The following is a 26644-nucleotide window of genomic DNA, read 5'->3' on the forward strand; positions in this document are numbered from 1 at the left end:
CTCCGCTTAAGGTTACAAAGTTTCAATTATAGAAGATAAATAAATCCCAACAGAAATGGCTGCTGCCAAGGAGTGAGCAGGAGGCTTGGCTCTGCTCCAGGCTACAAAGTTTCAATTGTAGAAGATAAATAAATCCCAGATCCCAGAGCCTCCGCTTGGGTCGCTGGGGGGCGTAGCCGGCCTGCAAACAACCACAGGCCCCTCGCCCAGGCCACCCCACGTCCTAAGGGAACCCCCACCCTGATCCGGGACACCCTTCAGGGCAAACTAGCTGGCCCCCACCCATGCCCCAGGGCTCTATCCTATCTAATAAAAGAGTAATATGCAGATTGACCATCACTCCAACACACAAGATGGCTGCCCCCATGTGGTCAAAGATCCTTCCCCCATGTGGACACAAGAAGGCCACCACAAGATGGCCAGCAGGGGAGGACAGTTGGGAGGGAACAGGCCTGCAAGGGAGGGCAGTTGTGGGCGATCAGGCCAGTAGGGGAGGGCAGTTGGGAAGGACCAGGCCTGCAAAGGAGGGCAGTTGGGGTTGATCAAGCCTGCAGGGGAGGGCAGTTAGGGGTGACCAGGCCGGCAGAGGAGGGAAGTTGGGGGTGACCGGGCCTGCAGGGAAGGGCATTTGGGGGGTACCCAGGCCTCCAGGAGAGAGCAGTTGGGGGGGACCAGGCCTTCAGGGGAGGGCAGTTAGAGGTGACCAAGCCTGCAGGGGAGGGCAGTTAGGGGTGACCAGGCCTGCAGGGGAGGGCAGTTAGGGGCAAACAGGCTGGCAGGGGAGCAGTTAGGCATCAATAAGGCTGGCAGGGGAGTGTTTAGGGGGTGATCAGGTTGGCAGGCAGAAGCAGTTAGGGGCAATCAGGAAGGCAGGCAGGCAAGCAGTTGGGAGCCAGCAGTCCTGGATTGTGAGAGGGATGTCTGACTGCCCACCGGGATCGAGCCTAACGGGCAGTTGAACAACCCTTGAGGGGTCCCAGATTGGAGAGGGTGCAGTATGGGCTGAGGGGAACCCCCCCCCCGTGCACAAATTTCATGCACCGGGCCTCTAGTATAGGATAATAGAGAATAGTATTAATAGGAGTAATTATAGGATAGTATGGAAACACTCAGTGAAGGCTTCTTTTAAAAGGGTTAATTTAAACTGGAAGTTACCTAGGAGTATGTGTATATGCTGGAGTGTTCCAAAGGGAATAGCATAGGCTAAGGCTCAAGGTAAGAGACAGCATGATACATTCTTGGAACTTCAAGTAGTTCCATGGCTGGTCTGTGAAGGTCAAGTGCGAAATTACAAGAGCTGTTGCTAAAGATAACAGTTGGATCATGAAGGGCCTTGGAAATCATATTAAGATGTTTAGGCATGAGGAGCCATTAAAGAGTTGTAAGCCATAGCACATGATAGGAATTGGGTTTTAGAAAGATAACATGGCTGGAGTATAGGAAATAGATTGAATAAAGGCAAAACTGAAGGTAGGAAACCAGTTTGAAGGCTATTGCAGTGATCTAGGTGAGTGATGATGGTGGCCCAAGCTAATTATTTAATTTTGTAGTAGATGCTCTGGTATGTCACCCAGAACCCCTTTTAGGACCAAGGCATTCATTCCCCCAGTTGCCGGGAGTGTTGGCTGTGATGTCTCACAACTGTATCCCTCTCCAGAAACTATCCTCAGTCGAAGGGAGCCGACTTGTCCTATGTTATGGTCCCTTCCCATGGGCAGCTGACATCCAAATATCCAGCAATGCAGACATTTAAAGTCATGTCCCCCTTCTCCTCAATTGGAGATAAGTCTGAAGAAACACCTCAGCTTGTGAGCTCTTTATGAAGCAGGCTAAGGCCTTTGTTGTTACTGCATCACAGTTCAATGGGCTCCTTCTATCTGAACCTGCTTCACTCACTTCCTTACAGGTTTGTTCCTGGGAATGATCCCCAATAAATTTCCTGCAGGCAAACCTGTTTCTGTCTGTTTCCAATGGACCAGATCTAAGAGAGAATCTCAGTAGTTCTCATTGATAAAATGAGAGGGTGGATTGGATCCTTGCTAAAAACACTTCCTGTTTGCTCTACCATCGCATTGACTTTGAGATTCTTTGACAATTCTTGCAGCTGTTTCAAAACACCAGGAAATGGATATGACAGACGCTTAATTTTAACAACCACAGCAGGACTCATCACAGTAATAGAAATGTTTCACAAACAGACCACCCACAAATCTCACACCCAGTTGGGGTTGACATTGTCTACTTTTATAGATACAAAATTCTTTGTGGCTTCCATGCCAAAGCTTGCATCTTACAAAAACAAACAAACAAACAAAAACACCACTGCTTTCTGTGGACCAGCATGAAAGAGTGCTGTTATCTTCTGATGATACTAGACTAAAAGCAGTAAGCCAATCACTTTTCTAAATGCACTGGAAAGCTGAATGTCTGATTAATCTATTGAGTTGTATATTGCCACAGTGACTCTCTCCTGCCCCCTTCAAAAAAGTTTCTCAGCAAAATAAAATTGAAATGCACAATTATTTTTGTGAGCTATTATAGCTATACTCATTGCTATCAATGTTGATCCATTCCTAAACTCTAAATCATGTGATTCTGACCGTCTCAGCACAGTGATTTCATACAGACTTGCCATGATTTATAAAGGCCAATTTTCTGTAAAGAACTTTTGAAACTTAACCAAGAAGGTAAAGGACTTATACTCATAAATTACAGGACACTGAAAAAAGAGATAGAGGAAGACATAAACAAATGGAAGAATATACTGTGTTCATGGATTGGTAAAACCAACATCACTAAAATGTCCATACTACACAAAGCAATCTATAGATTCAATGCAATCCCGATTAAAATAGCAATGGCTTACTTCAAAGACCTAGAAAAAACTCTCCAAAACTTCATATAGAATAATAAAAAAAAGACCCCGAATAGCTGCAGCAATCTTGAGATTCAAAGTTGGAGGGATCACAATACAAGAGAGCAAACTATATTACAAAGTCACTGTCCTCAAAACTGCCTGGTACTGGCACAAGAACAGACATATAGGCCAAGAGAATATAATAGAGAATCCAGATATCGACCCAACCACTATGCTCAATTAATATTTGACAAAAGAGGCATGAACATACAATGGAGTCAAGACAGCCTCTTCAATAAATGGTGTTGGGAAAATTGGACAGATACATGCAAAAAATGAAACTAGACCACCAACTTACACCATACACACACACACACACACACACACACACACACACACACACACACACAAAAAAAAAAAAAAAAACTCAAAATGGATAAAGGACTTAAACCAATGGACACACATAACAGGGGGTTGAGGACATGAGTGGGTGGTGGGGGGCAATGGGGGGATAAGGACACATATGTAATACCTTAATCAATAAAGAAATTTAAAAAAATAAAGTGGAGAACAGAAAAATAATCATTAAATGGTGTTGGGAAAATTGGATATATGCAAAAAAACACGAAATTAGACCACCAACTTATGTCATACACAAAACATAAACTCAAAGTGGATAAAGGACTTAAACATATGATGGGAAACCATAACAATCTTAAAAGAATCCATAGGCAGAAAAATAGCAGACATATGTCATAACAATATCTTTACCAATACAGCTCCTAGGACAATGGAAACTAAGGAGAAAATAAACAAATGGGACTACATCAAAATAAAAAGCTTCTGCACAGCAGAAGAAACTGTCAACAAAACAACAAGAAAGCCCACTGCATGGGAGAACATATTTGCCAATGTTATCTCCAATAAAGGTTTAATCTGCAACATTTATAGGGAACTTAACAAAAGGAAGATAAACAACCCAATTAAAAAAATGGGCGAAGGACCTAAATAGACACTTTTCGAAAAATGACATAACAGAAGGCCAAGAAACATATGAAAACATGCTCAAAGTCACTAATAATCCCAGAGATGCAAATCAAAATCACAATGAGGTACCATCTCACACCTGTCAGAATGGCTATCATAAACAAATCAACAAATGACAAATGCTGGTGAGGATGTGAAGAAAAAGGAACCCTCTTGCACTGCTGGTGGTAATGCAGACTGGTGCAGCCACTGTGGAGAACAGTATGGAGTTTCCTTATAAAAATAATAATGGAACTGCCATTTGACCCAGTAATCCCACTTCTAGGACTATATCCAAAGAAAACAGAAACACCAATCAGAAAGGATATATGCACTCCTATGTTCATAGAAGCACAATTTACAATAGCTAAGATTTGGAAACAGCCTAAGTGCCCATCAGCAGATGATTGGACTAGAAAACTGTGATACATACACACAATGGAATACTACACTGCTGTAAAAAAAGAAGGAATTCTTACCATTTGCAACAGCATGGCTTGGACTGGAGAGCATTATGCTAAGTGAAATAAGACAGTCAGAAAAAAATAAATATCACATGATCTCACTCATTTTTGGAATATAATGAACAACACCAATTGATGTACAAAAATAGAACCAGAGTCATAGAAGCATTGAACGAACTCTTCAACCTATGAGGGAATGCAGGGGGTGAAGGGCTTAGAGATCAACCAAAGGACTTGTATGCATGCATATGAGCATAACTAATGGACACAGACAGTTGGGGTAGGGGCATGTGCTGGGGGGTGGGAGCAGCTGGGGAGAGGTCAATGGGGGGGGGAAATAGACTCATGTAATACTTTAAACAATAAAGAATTTAAATAAAAAAAGAACTTTATGAAAATCATACATTTGTAAAGTGTGGTTCCAACCTTAGAATCCCTTAGAATCTGACAGCTGCAAAGAACTTCTAAATCTAGGCCTGGAGTTTTTAACCTCGGGTCTGTGGAAATATGGGTGGGCTTCAGGGCATCTGTGAAACCCTAAAATTGTGAACAAAATGTGTGGAGAGGCACCATAGTGTTATTAGAGTACATAAAGTAATGTGTAAGGAGGTCATGGCCCCTGAAAGGTTAAGAACCATTGTCTACACCAAGCACCTTAATGAAACCGAGGTTTAGAGAAATTAGATGATTTAGTCAAGGTCAACTAGTTTATTAGTAGCTCAGCTGGCACTAAAACTTAGGTTTGCTTCCTTTCAATGCAGTGAGATTTCTGCTACACTAGGCTTTGAAGCCATTTCAAACCAAAGCATCACTCCTAGTACATTATAACTTCCTCCCTATCACAGCAACGTTTTCCATACTGCCAAGAAAATGCTGCCTCCAAGGAAACTAAGGCCTTCTGCTAGACTCAGTAACTTTTATAATATCTCCTATTTAGCTAGCATTTTATAGTTTTCAAAGCACTTTCACACACATGATTACATTTGATTTGAGCCTCAAAACCCCTTCCAGATAGGAAACTAGGAATTAAAAGAATAGGTTGTAGAACTGGACTGTCTGGATTAGAATCCTACCTCTGCTACTATTGGCTGTATCACCCTGAGCAAGTTCTTTGTGTCTCAGTTAAAAAATGAGGACACATTTAATAAATATTAACTAGCACCATTATCCCTATTTTATAATTACAATGAGAGGATTGAGAAACAATATTATTATGTGAATCTCTCAAAAGTTCCCTGTAAATAGCAGATCAAGGCCTCAAAAACAAGGTGTTTTAACTCCATTCAAAACTTCATTGAGAACAACACATAGAACTCTGAGTATCCTATATAATAAAGAGGTAATATGCAAATTGACCATCCATCACTCCAACACACAAGATGGCCACCCCCATGTGGTCAAAGATGGCTGCTTCCATGTAGACACAAGAGGCTGCCACAAGATGGCCGGCAGGGGAGGGCAGTTGTGGGTGATCAGGCTGGCAGGGGAGGGCAGTTAGGGGTGACTGGACCAGCAGAGGAAGGCAGTTGGGGGCAACCAGACCTGCAGAGGAGGGCAGTTGGGAGCGACCAGACCTGCAGGGGAGGGGAGCTGGGGGTACCAGGCCTGCAGGGGAGGACAGTTGGGAAGGACAAGGCCTACAGGGGAGGACAGTTGGGGGTGACCAGGCCTGCAGGGTAGGGCAGTTGGGGGGACAAGGCCTGCAGGGGAAGGCAGTTGTGAGGGGATCAGGCTGGCAGGGGAGGGCAGTTAAGGGGGACCAGGCTGGCAAGGGAGGGAAGTTAGGGGTGACTGGGCCAGCAGGGGAAGGCAGTTGGGGGTGACCAAGCCATCAGGGGAGGGCATTTAGGTGCAATCAGGCCAGCAGGGGAGCAGTTAGGCGTCAATCAGGCTGGGAGGGGAGTGGTGAGGGGGTAATCAGGCTGGCAGGCAGAAGCGGTTAGGGGCAATCAGGCAGGCAGGCAGGCAGGCAGGCAGGCAGGCGTACGGTTGGGAGCCAGCAGTCCTGGATTGTGAGAGGGATGTCTGACTGCCCGTTTAGGGATGTCCGACTTCCTACTTGGATCGGGCCTAAACAGGCAGTCAGACATCCCTCCAGGGGTCCCAGATTGGAGAGGATGCAGGCTGGGCTGAGGGACACACACACTCCCGTGCACGAATTTCATGCACTGGGCCTCTAGTAAATATAATAACTATGAAGCCAGCAGCTCCCAATGATTAAAACAACTATTCATTTATTTATATCCACTGATGAGCTAAACACCATCATTGTGTACCCAAGTGTGAAATTCCAAATCTGATTTGAGAATCCCCTCTTATTTCCTGTTTTTAAATGCACAGAAAAGAAAATCAAACCAAATCACTGAATATGTAATGGCTAAGCTTCTTTTTAAAACACATGAGACATATCCCTTGAGAATTTATTAATTAAGAAGACATGTTGGGCATAGTCAATTATTTAGGGAAATTTTTTAAATGAAATGAAAGAAAATAGTAAATACCCTGACCAGGAAAAAGACATGTGTACTTAGACATGCTTTTGATAAGATCAAAACAGCCCAAGTCATATTCCCAAATGATCATTAGAGCTTGTGCTCATTGTGTGTTCAAAATGAGCAAGGCCCCAGATTGCAGCCAGCCAAGAACTAGAGTGCTCGCCTCCTGGCTAAAAAGACAAGGAGGTCTCTCTTTAAATTGTACAATGACCACTTCAGCTACACTAACTAGTAGTTCCCAAACACACTAGGGCTAAAGAAGCTTTTAAATTAGTTTTTTAAATTAACTTAAAACACATTTGCTGGCTGAGTGGACCTGATTGTGGGAAAAGCATCCCTTTTTTGTAAGTGCATCCCTGATGGCAGTGGGCATGTACTTTGATGATAGATTACTAGGCGAGTTATAACATGCAAGACTAGGGGAAGCCTACAACCTTCTTCTTTGAACAAATTCATTCTCTTGCTTCGCAACAACAAAAAAAGTAATTTTTTAAAAGGCCACATACTCTTGGTCACAGTCAGCTGAGACCCCATCTAAAGTGACAAGAAGAGTATATTATGAATGTGAGAAGACTTTTTTTTAACTTTAATTTTTCTCCCCTGTAAAACCATCTTTTTTTCCCAGTGTCATGGAAACCTGTGATATTAGCTGCTTTCAGTAGTGGCTTTGTGCTTTCCTATAACAGAGCATTCCAAGTGAAGTTATTTTTAGCAGACCAAGAGACTGGTCCTGACTCTCCTTTTAAGTTCAAAGCAACATAGCCCAATGTGTTTATCATAAAGCTAATACAGAGGATATGCTTGTATTACTGGTACTCAGAACAGCAGGATGCTGAAGATGGGGCCAGATCCTGAACTTAAGATTGCACTAAGAGACCATGGTTGGGCTTCAAGCCTGCCAGCAGCCCTCTAAACCATCAGCTAGGTTAACTTCACCTCCTACCTCCACAGTCATCTATAACCCACACTCTAACAGTGATGGGCAACCTTTTGAGCTTAGTGTGTCAAACTACGCCAAAAAACTGAGCATAACTCGGGTAGTGTGTGACTTTGAGGAAAAAACATTATCTCGCGATATTTATAGTTTAAATAACATAAATGTTTCATCCTCGGCATGCGGCCGCCTCAGCGGCCACGTGTCATCAAAAATGGCACTGACACGCGTGTCAGAGGTTCGCCATCACTGCTCTAAGACCACCCCTACTCCAAGACAGAAGAGCAGTATAGTATGATGAAAAGAATACCAAGTAGGTGTCCAGAGATCTGAGTCCTAGTGTCAGTTCTAATGTAATTTAGCTATGACTTTAGGCAAATTACTTCTCTTTAGGCCTATTTTCTCTCCTATAGCATGAGAGGGATTCAAGAAATTATCAATTATCACAATGTAAGATAAAGAGCCTTAAACCAATAACTTAGCATCTGGTTTGTTGTATTCCTGATTTCATTATTACCTTGATACCCCAAGGTTTTGGTAACTATGTCTTTATCTTGTTTCTTTATATGGAAGCCCTCACCCGGGACTCCAATTCTCCCAATGACTTAATATCTGGCCTATTGATACCCAGTCTTTATGGATGAGTCCTCAGTTTTTATGTCATCTGCCATATCTCTAACTTTCCCAAATCAGATACTAGATATAGTTTCTCCAGACCCCTTTGACTACCTGGCACACACCAGCCTGGAGACACATTATGTTTGTTGGTGGGTATTAGCTAATAATACTTGTGAATCTGCCTACCTGCCACCCTATCGCGATGATATCCTATATTCAGACTTTTCTTTGACACATGTTCACATATCGGCCTCAAAGACTTGCTCTCATATTTATATCTCTTGACTCTGTGGATATGTCTGGACTCCTCATCTCAGTGTCCCCCATCATACCAATACCCAGGCTCCCATTGGTACACATTTTCAGACTTTTCTAATCCCTCGAGGGAGGCTGACCTCTTCTTTCTGGTGTAATTTCCTGGGTTCACAAAAACCTTCACTGTGAGGCTGGGCCCTAAGGGAACAAAAAGGGCTGGGCTTGGAGTCCCCTTAGTAGGAGAGGCATGTAGAGACTGACAGCAAGGATGGTGAACACAATGCTAGCTTGGACCTATAAAGAGTGATGCAATGAGTATGCATCAGTGTGCAACACTGGCCATCATGCACTCTAATTGGTTGATGGCCATGCCCATTCATGTTGTCAAATATTTAAATATCACCTCTACATGGGGCCTTTCTCCTAAGGACCTCTTCTCCTCCCCCCGCCCCCGCTTATAATCTCAAATTTCCCTTTCCTGATCAATGTGAAGTAGTGAATGATACCAGTTTCACCTTTTTACTCCTCTTTCTTCTCTATTAACAATGGAATGCTTCCCTAAAGCTCTCTGTATTTATTGCCTCACCATCCTTTATAAGATCAGAACATATTTCTAAAATTCCAGATGTGATAGGCAGAATCCTAATGATATCCCTCTTCCTCCTCCTCCAAGATTCCCCACCATACCCATGCTATCAAACACTAATCTAGATTCTACTATGAAGGAACTCTGAAGATATAATTAAGGCATGAACCTTAAGATAGAGGAGTTGCCTGGCTGGCATGGCTCAGTGGTTGAGTATCAACCTATGAATCAGGAGGTCACAGTTGAATTCCTGGTCAGGGCACATGCCCAGGCTATGGGCTCGATCATCAGTGGAGGGCATGTAGGAGGCAGCCCATCAATGATTCTCTCTCATCATTGATGTTTCTATCTCTCTCTTCCGCTCTGAAATCAATGAAAATATATATTTTTTAAAATAACAGAGAGATGGGAATGGGGGAATGAGGACAAATATGTGATACCTTAATCAATAAAGAAATTAAAATAATAATAAAAAATAACAGAGAGGTTATCCTGAATTATCCAGGTAGGCCCAATCTAATCACATGAGGTCTCAAAGCACAGAAAGTTTCCTAGTGGAAGCCAGGAGAGGCTGGAGAGATGAGGCAAAAGGGAAAGTCAGGGAAATTCAGTGTGAGAAAGACTCAACTTGCTATTGCTGGCTTTGAAGGCAGACACAAGTCAGGAAATGCAGGTAGCCTTTAGAAGCTGAAAACAACCCCCAGTCCACAGCAAGCAAGGACACCCCTGAGTCCATAGCAAGCAAGGACACAGGGATGTCAGTTCTAGAATTTCATGGAACTGGATTCAGCCAACACCCTGAATGGGCCTAGCGCCATCTCCACTAGAGATTCCTGAAATGAACAGTCTGGCTGACACTTTGAGCAGAAAACCATCCAAGCCATGTTGTGTCTAGACTTTTTACCTACAGAATTGTGAGATAATGAATTTGTGTTGTTATGACAGCAGTAGAAAACTAATACTCCAGAATAAATACTAGTATTTATGAATGCTCAGCATTATTTTCTCTTTATCATTATAGCTCAATACTTTAATCCTCTAGAAGACTTCTCCCTCCATTAAACTAAGATTCTCTTTCTTACAGCTTTTGGTTTTTGTTTTATTTTGGGTCCCACCCTCTGCCAAACCTTAGTTTCATAGCCACTCCTCCATAGCCCCATTCAGGCAAAAATACACAGGTATCTCCTATGTCCACCCTCAGATCCAAGCAGAATACCACCTTCAGGCATGGTTTATAGAAAAATTCATGTTGCAAGATGACATGTGCAGTCTTATTTTCAAGATTATAAATGATTTGAAGGTAATAGAATCCTAGGCCACAGTTTAATGCTCCATACTACTGTCCCTTCCCTATCTCTCTTTGTCTCTCACATCCCCTTCTCATAAGTGGCTTTGTCAAAATCTTTCTGCTGTATCTCCTCTCAACTCCACACAACCTTAGACAGAGGCTAAACAGTTATAATTCTTCAAAGAAGAATCACATTAGAAATCTGGTTAAAGCCATGCCCCTCACAGATTTTTATAAAACATTGTAGAGTGAGTGTGGGTGACTAATTGTAGAGAAGTCTTAGGCTATATGTATATAATATATATATATATATATATATATATATATATATATATACACACACACACACACACACACACACACACACACACACACTGTTCTCTACCATCCAAGCCTCCAAATTAATTTCTATGGAAGACTCTGTTTCAATATGCCCTACACAGTGCTGATTGCTTTGCATATAATTGACTTGTTAATCCAGGGGATGGTTACATATTTTGTGGCTTAAATTTTTTATTGTAGTAAAATATTATAACAAAGTTTACCATTTTAATTATTTATTTTATTTTATCCTCACCTGATTATATGTTTATTATTTTGTTTATTTATTTGTTTGTTTTGAGAGAGAATAAGAAAGGGATGGAGAGAGATAACCATGTGAAAGAGAAACATTGATCTGTTGCTTCCCATATACATCCTGACCCGGGATGAAACCTGCAACCTAGATATGTGCCTGATTGGGAATCAAACCTGTAATCTTTTGTTGTACAGGATGATGCTCCACCCAACTGAGCCACCCAGCCAGGGTATTTTAACAATTTTTAAGTATACAGTTCAATGGCATTATGTCTGTGGCTTTTTCCTCTAAACTTAAGCCCACCTATTTGCTAAAGAAACTCCATCCTCTTAGTATCATAACTATATTTTCCCCATGCCAAGATGCCATTAATTGTAAAAACAAACTACTGCTTGTTGAACAGGATATTATCAGCAAGTTATAAAACATCCTGATTCAGAAGTATTAAAATGTAGAAAATGAATATGAAAAAACAACAACATTGGAACTGTGCTTTTACAACCATAAGAAAATCCAATTCATTCCATCTCAATGGAAAGTTAATTTGCATAAAATGTACTGTTGCTTTTTTAGGGGGTAGATGCCTTTGAGAGACCATTGGGAAGAAATTAAGGCAAGAAACTGAAGAGCAGCTACTTTCCTGTCATATTTGGGTTCAGTTTTCATCTCTCTTTGGTTCATGTTTTCTTGATATAAAGTCTACTTTCATCAAATATGTAAATCTGCCTAGGGAGGGATTGGATTGGTATGAACTGGAGGTAGATTGAATGCATGTCGGTCAATTAGCATTTCAAACAGGTATCAAAGAAGCTGAAAAATATATCTTTTTCTTTTATATTTACTAGTGTCAATCAAAATGTTTCAGAGACTATAGACAGTTAACTTCCCTTGCCAAGTTAGAGAGAAGGGCTGAGAATGAATTTGATTAAAATTTAGGGGTATTTTTTATTGTAAACTGTAATTTTTCCAGTGCAAGAGCTGTGAATTGTACAACCACCAATATTGGCAATTTCTAAAATGTTTCCCTTTCTGCTCTGGCCATCCATCTACGCATCCTAGCCTCATACACATAAAACATCCTCAGAAAGTTCTATATAGACACAAAGACCCACTTAGATGACGTCAAATAAGAGTACACTGGGAATACCAACTTGTTCATTATGTTGGAGAAAAAGTGTTAAAGAAAATAAAAATGAAGTGTATATGACTTGCTGGTTGCCTCCTCCCCACTTCAGGACTTTGTGTTGGCCCACAGGCCTTTAAGTAGCCTCGGAAACAGCCTCAGTCTCTCTTAGATACTTACATTAGTTGCAACCTCCACATTAAGAAAATAACCTTGATCTTGCTGATAGTCCTTGAACTTGTTAGAGTCCTTGATTTCAAGATACCATTCAGCCCCACAAATCCCCATTTACTCTTGTGTCCCTAAACCGTGGGACACACCAGGTCCTTCTGGCACTCCTGGACCTCCCACACATAGAGTTGATAGCCCTGGATCCTTATTTTCAGGCAGCAGAGAGATTATGCCTGAGTTCTTCAATGTCATCTGACCACTTTTATACAATTTTATTCTTAAATAAAAATTAGAAATCAAAATGAATTCTCTAGATAAGCTTTGTATATAAGTAATGCACAGAATGTATCATATACTTTATCCCCTCAGTTATTCACATCTGAAGGTAGCCAAACTGCAAACATGAATCCAAATACACTGTTCACCTGGCAGCACTTCCCTAAAGTCCCACCCTAGCATCTAGTAACAATGAAGTCAACTCTGTGTTTAAACTTGTCACTCCTAATTCTTTAAAGTAACCCAAAATAGTCATAGATGTCTTCACTGGAATGTTTCATGAAAAGCTTTGCCAAAGTGTTTCAAAGTACAAGGAAATAGAAATAAGAGAGAGAATAAAGGGATAAGAATAGGGTCTGGGCCCTCTTTACCTTTCCATCCTGGAATGTAGCTTGACAAAAACAAGTTTAACATCTCACAAAGAAGCCCCTTTCTTGTCTTGAATAACCTGAAAACTCTTTCCAGGTGGTTGCCTGAAAATCCCAGCCTCTATCCTAGTTATACAGATGGGAAGGAGAAAAGGGGAGAGACAGAATTCAAAAGTATGTTAGTATGAGGATCATATCTTTCCAAAGAATAGTTTTAAAAGTTAGGACATCAGTAGCCCAAAGGCTTCAGCACGGGATTGCAAATAAAATTTTAATACAAATATGAGCCATGCCACCAACTTGTAATGTGGCCTCTGGCATATCAGTGATATTTTCACCATGCCTCGAAATTTCCCAGCTTATATAGGCCTATCCCCAGTGGCCTCTCAAGCTTTCAGCACATCTCATTCGAAATGTCTTATTTGAAAAGCTGTCACCTTGGTCATTGGTGATGCCTGAAATAATATCACACCAGAATAGTCACAGATTGAAGCACAATGCTGACTACATCCTACTGCTGGGCCTCATGCAGCTCCATGGCTCGGTAGATAGATATTAAAGAAGTGACAGTCTCTCTAGCAGCCCTGCTTAATAGACTATTTCCTCACATCTCTGTCTTATTAGTACAAGAAAATAAGGTTTCCCAACATTTCATGGAATTTATGATTAAGAAAGGAGTAAGGTTTAAAAACTCACAAAAAAGACAAATGTAAGCAAAACTGAAGGTAAAGGCAATACTCAAAGATTTGTCTACCAACTTGATTGTTTTCAAGACACCAAACTCGATCAAGGAGCAAAACAAAAACCTAGAAAACCAAATAATATACTGTGCTAGTAAAAAGTGATACCAATGCTACTTATAAAATATATATATATTAATCAGCTCCTTTTTTTTTTTTTTTGGTGTTCTGCTCTCTAACTCCAGGCCATGTATAGTAATGGCCCTAAAGCAGTGGTTGGCAAACTCATTAGTCAACAGAGCCAAATATCAACAGTACAATGATTGAAATTTCTTTTGAGAGCCAAATTTTTTAAACTTAAACTTCTTCTAACACCACTTCTTCAAAATAGACTTGCCCAGGCCGTGGTATTTTGTGGAAGAGCCACACTCAAGGGGACAAAGAGCCACATGTGGCTCGAGAGGCGCGGTTTGCCGACCACGGCTCTAAAGCATAAGTGTCACAATATGTTTTCTAGTCTTCCCTGGCACTCTAAGCCTTTTCTTTACACCCAAAAGGCCCATGGACCATCACAATGCCGCCACATGTTTTTAAGCCTATGTTCCATTTCTTCCTAAGAGTATTTTTTTAATCATATAAATAACCTGAAGCACTTATTGATAATACAGATTTCCAAAACTACCCCCTAGAAATTTTGAATGTTTAACAAATACATCAAGCTATTCTTTGATCACACAAGTTGAAAAACCCTGCCCTAAGGTCTTCAAAATCCTTGCTATTAAAGTATGATATAGCATTGGCATCACCAAAAAACCTGTTGGAAATTCAGATTCTGAGGTCTGGCCCAGTCCCGAATCTCTTTTAACAAGATTCCCAAATTAGACACATTAAAGTTTGAGCAGTATTGTTTTACATGGTTGAGTCATCTGGTAAAATAATAGTCCCTATTTATTAATAGTCCCTATTTATACTTCATTGTGAATCCATTTAATATATTATTCCTCCAAGTCCCTTATTCATTCAACTAACATTTGTAAATCTACTAAGTACTTAAGCACTATGATATACATTAGGATTTTTATTTTGTAGAGAAGGCTTTAAACTAGAGGAATCAATCTTTAATATTGGAATATCAGGCACTAGTATAGGCTCATGAGGAGGATATTTTTAGGCTAAGGTGGAATAAGACCATGTCCAAATTATACCATGTAATTGCCCACCTCCTCTATCTAGGAATCAGGCTGGTTTGGACTATATAATTCAATCTCTGATCATAGTATATTATACCTCTACCATCCCAACTCTCTCACTTCTCCACTCTTCCAAGAGGTCAAGGAAATGCTGGTTTTGAGCACCAGTACTTTACAGCATTGAAGAAGAGCCTTGCATCTGCTCAAGTGTGGTCCCTTGGAAAAAAGAACAGCCCTGAGTAAATGACTACAGCTTGAGCATTGGCAAAAAAAAAAAAATGAGGTGAGAGAAAGCAGAGAGCCACTCCAGATAGGGTCAGAGGTGTTTGTCCCACAGAGGAAAGCTGAGGTTGATGTCAGGCAGCAACAGAATCACGGTTTTGCTACAATTAGTCCCTATAAACAATTTAAACCTTGACTACTGGCTATTTTGAGACCAGTGTCACCCACAGTTACAGACGAAGTATTCCATTCCTTTATTACATCACAGCAGACTCAAGTTCTTCCAAAACTCTACCTCACTGACATTCTACTTGGGTGGTGGGGGTATGAGGACAAATATGTAATAGGTTTTACTGATGACATAATTCCCACCTAAAGACAACAGGCAACAAAGATTTTAATCTGAACACTATGCTGGTTAATCACAGTCAAATATTAGACTTCTGTTTTGTGATTTCCAGTAGCTTAATGGGGAAAACAAATACTTGATTTACGCTGAACTTAAATATCTGTAGCCAAACTGATGTCTTATAGCTGAGAAAACCAAGAGATCCTTTGATGTTCCAATCGGGAAGTTATGAGACATCTGTAGGGGTTCATCAAATTTATGCCAAGAAATCAAAAAATAATTGGAAAATTTCTAGCACAAGAAGAAAATCTCTCCAATTTAAGTTCTTTTAAAAGCAACTCTAGAAAATCTCCCCATTTATTTTACCACTTTTATATATAGAATTTCAGACAATGGTTTTATTACATAGATTTGCTCTATCATGGACTAAAATCAATTGTTTGAATAGTTAGAGATATATTCTTTTTCATCTCACCTTACATTCTTGTCAGTACATACAGAATAGAAAAATAAAAACCTAATTGAATTGGTTCATACTGTTCTACCTTACTGTCATCATATGTGTTGTTTAGGAAATTTCCATTTAAATACAATGTTTGAGAAATGAACACAAGTGTGTTCCTGTGATGTTTGCCATCACATTGTAGATATGGGTTTGCAGTGCATAGCACACTGGAGGCTTTCCCTTTCTTCCAAGATATGAGGCCAACAAATCAATTGTTGCCATCAATTGGACAGGCTGGCTAGGTTATGGCCTCATGATCCAAGCAGAAAGGATTCTGTCAGGATGTGTTCCAGCTTGAAGAATGGCCAAAGTAGCAAATTGGGAGAGTGCAGCTGCTTGCCAGCATATAGTCCTGGCCTGGCCACTTCCTGGAAAGCCAGTTGTTATTTTTATGCTATAGCCTGGAAAGTATAAAAGGCTATCTGACTCAAACAGGTTTGGCATGTACATCAAAGACCTCTTATCTCTGTAGCAATATGTCTGCCTCTGCTCTCTCTACTATTCCCTTGATTTTGACTTTTGTTCTCTTTTTGACTCTGTATTCTAAATCTTTCGTCCTTCCAGATCATAAACTCAGATTAATCCTGTGCTTCATTTACAACCATATCTATTGCTTTCCAAGTTCCATTGAGCCCTATAGTATTGATTAACCATTTCAGATGGACATTTCCCATCATAGATGACTAAGGGAAATATCAGTGGACATTTTTGTGTTACCTGAATTCATATGCAAATGGAATTATTACATTTCTGATTACAACATAATAAAATGTGATTCATAATATGTACTAAGACTTTGACACTAGTTAAAATTGGGTAACCCTGATGAAGCAGCAGCCATGGCTACTTAGTCTACTTCCAGTTGTTCAGCTCATACCTAAGTAAACAGTGACTCTCTAATATTTTTTGAGTTAGAAATATGTGAGAATATAGACATAGCTCCTGTATATGGTTTTAGCATTTTAAAACCTTGTAACAGCTTATCATATAAAAGCTCTTTCAAACAGCTTTCATTCAAGTCAGACCTATAGTTGTCAGTTCACAACCCTTCTAAAGTCCTATTTTCATTCCCAAGTTTCTAGCCTCTAAATTTTCCTTCCTTGTTAGCAGGAAGAAAAGGACAAAGGAGTGGTGGGAGGGAGATTATGGTCATACTCTGCACATGTTCACAGCATGCTCTCAGTGACTTTTAGTTGGCATTAGCACACAGTTGGTTTCCTTAGAAACTTATGCAACAGATTTCAAGCATCTTTCAAATCCACTTAATTTTTAAGGGGCCATGTTCTTGTTCCAAGAACAATTTAAAAAATATATAAGCAGTACATTGTGGCTTTTCAACAGCAGGAAAACTACAAGTGGCTATTCTATAGCTACATTTAGAGATGTTTATAAAAAGATGCACTTTCAAATATGTATTTATGTTTGTATATATATAATGATACAAAAACATATACATGTAAATAAAATCATAACCTAAACTATTCTTTCTGATTCTTTGATTAGACTTAAGTTGAAAATTATATAATATATAAAAAGAGAAATATTATAACATGCTTACTCCCATGGGAATGGATGGATATAGATATATCTGGGATAAAGCCATTCATAGACAGTATAGTAAATTCAGGATTCTTGAACTGTACCAGTATCTGAATCCATTGACCAACTTTTTCTTAAATTTTTCAATTATTGCGGGGGCCTGATGCGGCGGGATCTCCCTTTTCCGTGGCCAGCACGGAGAGAGATGAAACTGGTTCTTGATAGAGGCGTCCAGGGATTGAGAAATAAAGAAATAAAGAGAGACACAGAAGTAGATGCAAGCTGGGTCCCGGGTGGGTCGCTGACCTCTTCTGCTGGAGAGACAGACGACTCCCTGAGCCACACAGCACATTTATTTATTCTCCCATATACAAGGGGGGTTCACTGGAAAACTTAAGATTAAAGGAGCTTGGGAGGGCCCAGGTCTATTTCATTTCCTCTTTTCCGGTGCTAGACTGGTTCCACATCTCAAAGCCCTCTTCCGGAACCTAGACAAAGGTAAGCCAGGAAATGACAACACCTCTGCACTCCTGGGGCGGGTGCAACTGACATGACTCTGTCAAATATCTTGGGCTCAGCAATCTAAAGAATGTCCATGTGTCTTCCCAGGGGGCCCTCTACATCTCCCCCATTTTTAATTTTTTAAAAAATCTTGCATTTACAGACCAGAAATAAACATATAAGAATGAAAAATGTTTGAGTCCCAATTTCAATGTCCAATAGTTCCTCATGTGTACATGTCAGCAATGATATCTGGATGGTGGACAAACGGTGGCAATGCAGGCCTGACCGTCTCTGGTTTGGTCCTGGGCATCCTGCAGTGACGCACTGCTGCTGACTGCTAGCATGGCAAGGTGTCATCAGCGTCTTCCATCCCTGGACTGTTTCTCCTCTTGTCTTCATGGTTGGAGCAGACCTGTCAACTCCTCTCCTGCAGGAATCCACATGGTCTTGGAGTTGTTTTCTGAAAATATACAAACATATTCTCGACCAAAAGTTAATAAAGCAATCCTTTCTATAGATTTGACTTGGGATCTTTTTCATTTTTTTGCCCAAAATGATTTTCCTTTGGCTTATTCTGATACCAAGTGTGTTTTTTCATAGGTGTCCTGCTCTTAGTATTATAAATGAAAATTAGTTTTCAAAGTAAAAATTTTTTTTCTGGATATTTTTCCTTACATAATATTTTTCCACTATCCCCCCTTTTTTATTTAATTATTAGGAGGCTTTTGCAAAAATTTTTAAAATGCAGTCTTGATCACTTTAAGTTTTAATTTTTTGCACAAAAATATGACTGCTTTTAGGTTCATTACATGTTAAGTAATTTTACCATGAAATGAACTACCAATAGAAATTTTAGTTAATACTTTAGGAACAGCCTTTTGTACAATTAAATTTTCTTGAATATTCAATTATTTCATTTAGCCAATTTAAATTAATCTGAAAATTTGACTGTTTTACTGTTAAAATTTTAATACTCTAAACAACAATCTTAGTTTATCCTGTAAATGTTAATGGAAAGGTTTATTTGTATCCTTGAGAAAGCCCTGAGCATTACTGGATTTAGGCTGGATTTAGACATAGGGCACCTGCCATGGGCCAACTCTCTGTTGCCTGGGTCCCAATCCAAGCTGGGCCATATCTCTCTGTTATCTGCGTCTCTTTCTGATTTGAGCTGAGCCAAGTCTCTGTATGTTGCCTGGGTCCCGATCTGAGCTGGGCATGGGAAGCGTGAAGCAGCCATGGGGCAGGAGACCTCCCTCAGAAGGGGCGAGTGTTCAGGCCCCTGCAATGTTGGGGGGGTGAGGTTCTGTGCCCCACCTCTGTTGACCCCCAAATTCTCTCCTGATGGCCCCTTGCGACTGTGCCTGTCTTAGGTTGTTCCTCCCTTGAGGAATCTTACCCGTCTTTGACTAACCAGCCATCCTCCGGGGCCAAGCAGGGTGATGTGAGGTTCAGTTCTGTCTCCTTGGTAGCCTATGCCCCTATGGCCTCCATGCCCAGCACCTGCCTTGGGATCCCCTCGCCCGCTGGCGGGGCCCTGGCATTGATCACATATCTTGGGGAACCCAGGTTTCTTCTCCAGGGAGGGCCCAGCTCATGCCATTGTGCAAGAGACAGATCCGTGGTACCAGCCATCACGAGGCTTCAACCTCAGCATGAACTGAAAACTCAGGCAACAGCTGTGGGAGGGTCCGTCTTTGCAAAAAGAGCAAGAAGGGCTAATATAGAATGCTCAATTGCCTTCCCAAGGGGGCCTTCCACACAGTGGAAGGGATTAAATCCTTTCATGTCCTTTTTAAATTGCTGCCAATCATTCAAAGAATTAGTTTGTAAGTTTGTTTGGTATATGCTGTTGTAAAATATCAAAAATTATAATGACATTGTAGAATAATATCATGTAAGGATATCCTTTGCTCTAGGCCATGGCAATCCAATTTCAAACTGGCTGTCAATTATTTAGTTACTCGATTTTGCCATTTTTGGGGCCAAAACCTTCATAACATTTAAAGTATATTTATTAATTTTTATTTGATAAGGCTTTCCATGCAATTTCAAGTATATTAGATCTTTTTTTAAAAAGATTTCCTTTAAGAAGAGAGGATAAATTTCTTGTATTACTCCGGGCCCTTGGAGCTTTCCAAGAATCACCTCTGTTAAGACCTTGAAATTTTAACATGGTAAAAAAACCATCAAATATATATATATTCATATATGATTTAAAGATTATAATACTTTTTTATAATTATCTTAATATATCAAATTTAAACTTTTAGAGCTGGCCAGTCAAATATTTTTAGCATGTCCTAGACTAATAACACAATAACACTTTATATTTCTAAGAATAAATACAAGACATAATCAATTAAGAGCTTCAATTCTGACCTCTAGGTTTCATGCAATGCATACTCAGATCAACATTTCAGTATTATAAGAATTCAATACATTTAGATCATTTAAATTTATCATTTGATTTAGTAAACTTCCAAGTTCTTTTAAATTTCCAGCCGATAGGCCTGGACCAGCCTCTAAATTTCAAAATGGTCACAATTTTCCTGCTGGGGAAGTCAAGAAGCAAACTCTCAGCCATTCATATGTAAACTTGACTATTTCCTTCCTGCTATTTACTTGCCTCTGGCGGGAAATTTCAAGAGTTACTTTAGATGTCTTGGGAAACTGGCCTGTATTTCTTTCTCCGGTTCATCTTCGCCATTTTTAAGGCCAAAACAGTCTCGGGTTTTTATTCTGTACACAGCAAAAAGTCAAGTTCAGCTCAAAACTATGCGCACTCATTTTTAAACTGGCCCTTTCCCTTTACATGTGCACAGAAACCCCAGATGCATTTATGAATTTGTAAAAGCTTTAAGTCATTAGCTGGAAAAAAAATAAAGATGGTGAAGATGAGGCCTCTCAAAGTGGCCTTTCCCCCACCTCCTTGTTTCTTCGGGCGAAGTTTCAGTAATGGTCTGGCATCTACTGTTTTTATCTTATTTATTTTTTCAATTTTTATTTTTATTTTTTTATTTTTTAAGGAAAGAAAAAGATTTTTTAAGATAAAGAATTATGGGCAGTTGCTGAGAAGTTCCTTTTAGACTTGCACCCTTCCACTGCAGGAGGCAGAAGAGGTGCAAATGGTATTCACACAACTGCTCTCTAACCTTTTCCCAGGTTTCATCAACAAAACTTAAGAAAGAAATCAAGAATCTGACTACGCTTAACAGAGCATAGTTTAAAGCATTTTTGAGGATTTCCCACGTTTTACACCCGGCTAATTCAAATTTTACAACAATCCACTCCTTACCCTAAGTCTGTGGTGCGCGCACACTTCTAGGAGCGATCCCTTGCCTCTTGCCTCTCGTTGGGCGTCAATATGCGGGGGCCTGATGCAGCGGGATCTCCCTTTTCCGTGGCCAGCACGGAGAGAGATGAAACTGGTTCTTGATAGAGGTGTCCAGGGATTGAGAAATAAAGAAATAAAGAGAGATACAGAAGTAGATGCAAGCTGGGTCCCGGGTGGGTCGCTGACCTCTTCTGCTGGAGAGACAGACGACTCCCTGAGCCACACAGCACATTTATTTATTCTCCCATATACAAGGGGGGGTTCACTGGAAAACTTAAGATTAAAGGAGCTTGGGAGGGCCCAGGTCTATTTCATTTCCTCTTTTCCGGTGCTAGACTGGTTCCACATCTCAAAGCCCTCTTCCGGAACCTGGACAAAGGTAAGCCAGGAAATGACAACACCTCCGCACTCCTGGGGCAGGGTGCAACGGACATGACTCTGTCAAATATCTTGGGCTCAGCAATCTAAAGAATGTCCATGTGTCTTCCCAGGGGGCCCTCTACAAATTATAGTTTACTTTCAATATTATTTTGTATTAGTTTTTGGTATACAGCATAGTGGTTAGATAATCATATACTTTACAAAGTGTTCTCCCTAATATTTTCAGTACCCAATTGCCAACATACATAGTTATTGCAATATTACTGACTATATTCCTTATACTTTACATTTTACATCCCTGTGACTATTTAATAACAACAAATCTGTACTTCTTAATCCCTTCACTTATTTCTCCTAGTTCCCCAAACCCTTTGGCAACCATCTGGCAACACCAGTCTATTCTCTGTGTCTATGAGTCTGTTTCAAATTTGTTTGCTCATTTAGTTTGTTTTTAGATTCCACATATAAATGTAATCATATGGTATTTGACTTTCTCTGACTCACTTATTTCACTGAGCATAATACCCTCTATGAATCTATTGACCAACTTCTTCTTTTTTTTTTTTAGCTTGATCTATTTTTTTAAAATATATTTTATTGATTGTTTACAGAGAGGAAGAGAGAGGGATAGAGTTAGAAACATCGATGAGAGAGAAACAGCGATCAGCTGCCTCTTGCACACCCCCTACTGGGGATGTGCCCGCAACCAAGGCACATGCCCTTGACCGGAATGGAAACTGGGAACCCCTGAGTCCGCAGGCCGACGCTCTATCCACTGAGCCAAACCGGTTTCGGCAACCAACTTCTTTTTTTTTTCTTCAATTTTTTATTAAGGTATTATATGTGTACATATCTTATCATTGCCCCCCCCAATCCCATATATGCCCTCACCCCCCAGAGTTTTGCATCCATTGGTTATGCTTATATGCATGCATACAAGTCTTTGATTGATCTCTTATCTCCCCCACCTCTCCCTAAACTTCCCCCTGTAATTTGACAGTCTGTTTGATGCTTTACTGTCTCTGTATCTATCTTTTTGTTCAAGTTTATAATGTTCTTTATTATCCATAAATGAGTGAGATCATGTGGTATTTTTCTTTCATTGACTGACTTATTTCACTTAACATAATGTTGTCCAATTCCATCCAGGTTGCTGCAAATGATGAGAATTCCTTCTTTTTTATGGCAGCATAGTATTCCATTGTGTAGATGTACCACAGTTTTCTGATCCAGTCATCTGCTGACGGGCACCTAGGCTGTTTCCAAATCTTAGCTATGGTGAATTGTGCTGCTATGAACATAGGGGTGCATATATCCTTTCTAATTGGTGTTTCTAGTTTCTTCAGATACATTCCCAGGAGTGGGATAACTGGGTCAAATGGGAGTTCCATTTTCAGTTTTTTGAGGAAACTCCATACTGTTCTCCACAGTGGCTGCACCAGTCTGCATTCCCACCAGCAGTGCACGAGGGTTCCTTTTTCTCCGCATCCTCGCCAACACTTGTCGTTTATTGATTGGTTGATGATAGCCATACTGACAGGTGTGACATGGTACCGCATTGTTGTTTTGATTTGCATCTCTCGGATAATTAGTGACGTTGAGCATGTTTTCATGTGTCTCTTGGCCTTCCTTCTGTCTTCTTTTGAAAAGATTCTATTTAGGTTTGTTGCCCATTTTTTTATTGGATCATTTATCTTCCTTTTATTAAGTTGTATAAGCTGCCTGTAGTTGTTGGAGATTAAACCTTTATCCGTGATGCCATTTGCAAATATGTTCTCCCATGCAGTGGGCCTTCTTGTTGTTTTGTTGATGGTTTCTTTTGCTGTGAAAAAGCTTTTTATTTTTATGTAGTCCCATTTGTTAATTTTCTCTTTAGCTTCCATTGCCCTAGGGGCAGTGTCAGTGAAGAATTTCTTTTGGCATATGTCTGACATTTTGCTGCCTGTGGATTGCTCTAGTATTTTTATGGTTTCCCGTCTTATGTTGAAGTCCTGTATCCATTTTGAGTTTATTTTTGTGTATGGCGTAAGTTGGTGATCAAGCTTCATTTTTTTGCATGTATCTGTCCAATTTTCCCAACACCATTTATTGAAGAGACTGTCTTTATTCCATTGTATGTTCATGCCTCCTTTGTCAAATATCAATTGAGCATAGTGGTTTGGGTCAATATCTGGATTCTCTATTCTGTTCCATTGATCTATATGTCTGTTCTTGTGCCAGTACCAGGCTGTTTTGAGAACAGTGGCTTTGTAATACAGCTTGAAATCTGGTATTGAGATCCCTCCCACTTTATTCTTCATTCTCAGGATTGCAGCAGCTATTCGGGGTCTTTTTTTATTCCAGATGAATTTTTGGAGAGTTCTTTCTAGGTCTGTGAAATATGCCATTGGTATTTTAATGGGGAGTGCATTGAATCTATAGATTGCTTTGGGTAGTATGGACATTTTAATGATGTTGATTCTACCAATCCATGAACATGGTATGTTCTTCCATCTGTTTACGTCTTCCTCTATCTCTTTTTTCAGTGTCCTGTAGTTTTCCATGTATAGGTCTTTTACCTCCTTAGTTAAGTTTATTCCTAGGTATCTTAATTTTTTTGGTGCGATGGTAAATGGGATTGCCTTTTTAGTCTCTCTGTCTGTAAGTTCACTATTGGTGTATAGAAAGGCCATAGATTTCTTGGCATTAATTTTGTATCCTGCTACATTACCGAATTCATTTATTAAGTCTATTAGTTTTTTGACGGAGTCTTTCAGATTTTTTACGTACAATATCATGTCGTCTGCAAATAAAGACAGCTTTACTTGTTCTTTTCCAATTTGGATGCCTTTTATTTCTTCTTCTTGTCTAATTGCAATGGCTAATACTTCCAGTACTATGTCAAACAGGAGTGGTGAGAGTGGGCATCCCTATCTCGTTCCTGTTCTTAGGGGAAATGTTTTTAGTTTTTGTCCATCGAGTATGATGTTTGCTGTGGGTTTATCATATATAGCTTTTATTATGTTGAGGTATGAGCCTTCTATTCCCACCTTGTTGAGAGTTTTTATCAAGAAAGGGTGTTGGATTTTGTCAAATGCTTTTTCTGCATCAATTGATATGACTATGTGATTTTTATCTTTCAATTTGTTTATGTGATGTATCACATTTATTGATTTGCGGATATTGTACCATCCTTGCATCCCAGGGATAAATCCTACTTGGTCATGGTGTATGATCTTTCTGATGTACTGCTGGAGCTGATTTGCTAGAATTTTGTTGAGGATTTTGGCATCTATGTTCATGAGGGATATTGGTCTGTAATTCTCTTTCATTGTGTTGTCTTTATCTGGTTTTGGTATTAGGGTGATGCTGGCTTCATAGAAGGAGCTTGGAAATGTTCCTTCCACTTGAATTTTTTTGGAATAGTCTGAGGAGGATAGGTTTTAGTTCTTCCTTGAAAGTTTGGTAAAACTCTCCTGTGAAGCCATCAGGCCCCTGGCTTTTGTTTGCTGGAAGCTTTTTGATGACTGCTTCATTTTCGTCCATAGTTATTGGCCTATTGAGCTGTTTAGATTCTTCTTGATTGATTTTTGGAAGGTTATATATTTCTAGGAATATGTCCATTTCCTCCAGGTTGTCCAGTTAGTTGGAATAGAGTTGTTCGTAGTATTTTGTAACAATCCTTTGTATCTCAGCGGGGTCTGTTGTTATTACACCTCTTTCATTTCTGATTTTGTTTATTTGGGTCCTCTCTCTTTGCTTCTTGGTGAGCCTGGCTAGAGGTCCATCAATCTTGTTTATCCTTTCAAAGAACCAGCTCTTGGTTTTGTTGATCTTATGTATTGTTTCTTTGGTCTCTATGTCATTTATCTCCGCTCTGATCTTTCTTATTTCCTTCCTTCTGGTTACACTGGGCTTTTCTTGCTGCTCTTTTTCTAGCTCTTTGAGTTGTAGGGTTAAGTAATTTATTACCATTGTTTCTTGTTTTTTGCAATAGGCTTGTAGAGCTATGAACTTCCCTCTCAAGACTGCTTTCGCTGTGTCCCATAGATTTTGGATTGTTGTGTTTTCATTGTCATTTGTTGCCATGATGTTTTTTATTTCTTCCTTGATCTCTCTGGTGACCCAGTCCTTGTTTAATAGCATGCTGTTTAGTCTCCATGTGTTTGATTTCTTTAGATTGTATTTATTGTAGTTGATTTCCAGTTTTATGCCACTGTGATCTGAGAAGATGCTTTATATAATTTCTATCTTCTTGAATTTGAAGAGACTTTGCCTGTGACCCAGCATATGGTCTATCTTTGAAAATGACCCATGTGCACTTGAGAAGAATGTATATTCTGTGTCTTTGGGGTGAAATGTTCTGAAGATGTCAATTAATTCCATCTGGTCTAGTGAGTCAATTAGGATTGCTGTATCTTTGCTGATTTTTTGTTTAGAGGATTTGTCCAGTGGTGATAGTGGGGTATTAAAATCTCCTACTATGATTGTTTTGCTATTAATCTCTCCCTTGATATCCTCCAGGAGTTTTTTTTAATGTATTTGGGTGCTCCTATATTGGGAACGTATATGTTTACCAGAATTATTTCTTCTTGTTGGATTTCTCCCTTTAGTATTATGAAGTGGCCTTCCTTATCTCTTGTTATGGTATTCACTTTGAGGTCTATTTTGTCAGATATAAGTATTGCTACCCCATTTGCCTGAAAGATATTTTTTTTTCATTTCCATTTGCCTGAAAGATATTTTTCCATCCCTTCACTTTCAATCTGTGTGAGTCTCTTGTTCTGAGGTGGGTCTCTTGTAGACAGCATATATATGGGTCATGTTTTTTTATCCATTCAGCTACTCAATGTCTTTTGATTGGAGCATTTAGTCCGTTTACATTTAAAGTTATTACTGAAAGGTATTTCTTTGTAGTCA

This window comes from Cnephaeus nilssonii, assembly GCF_951640355.1.
Source record: "Cnephaeus nilssonii genome assembly, chromosome: X".
NCBI lineage: Eukaryota > Metazoa > Chordata > Mammalia > Chiroptera > Vespertilionidae > Cnephaeus > Cnephaeus nilssonii.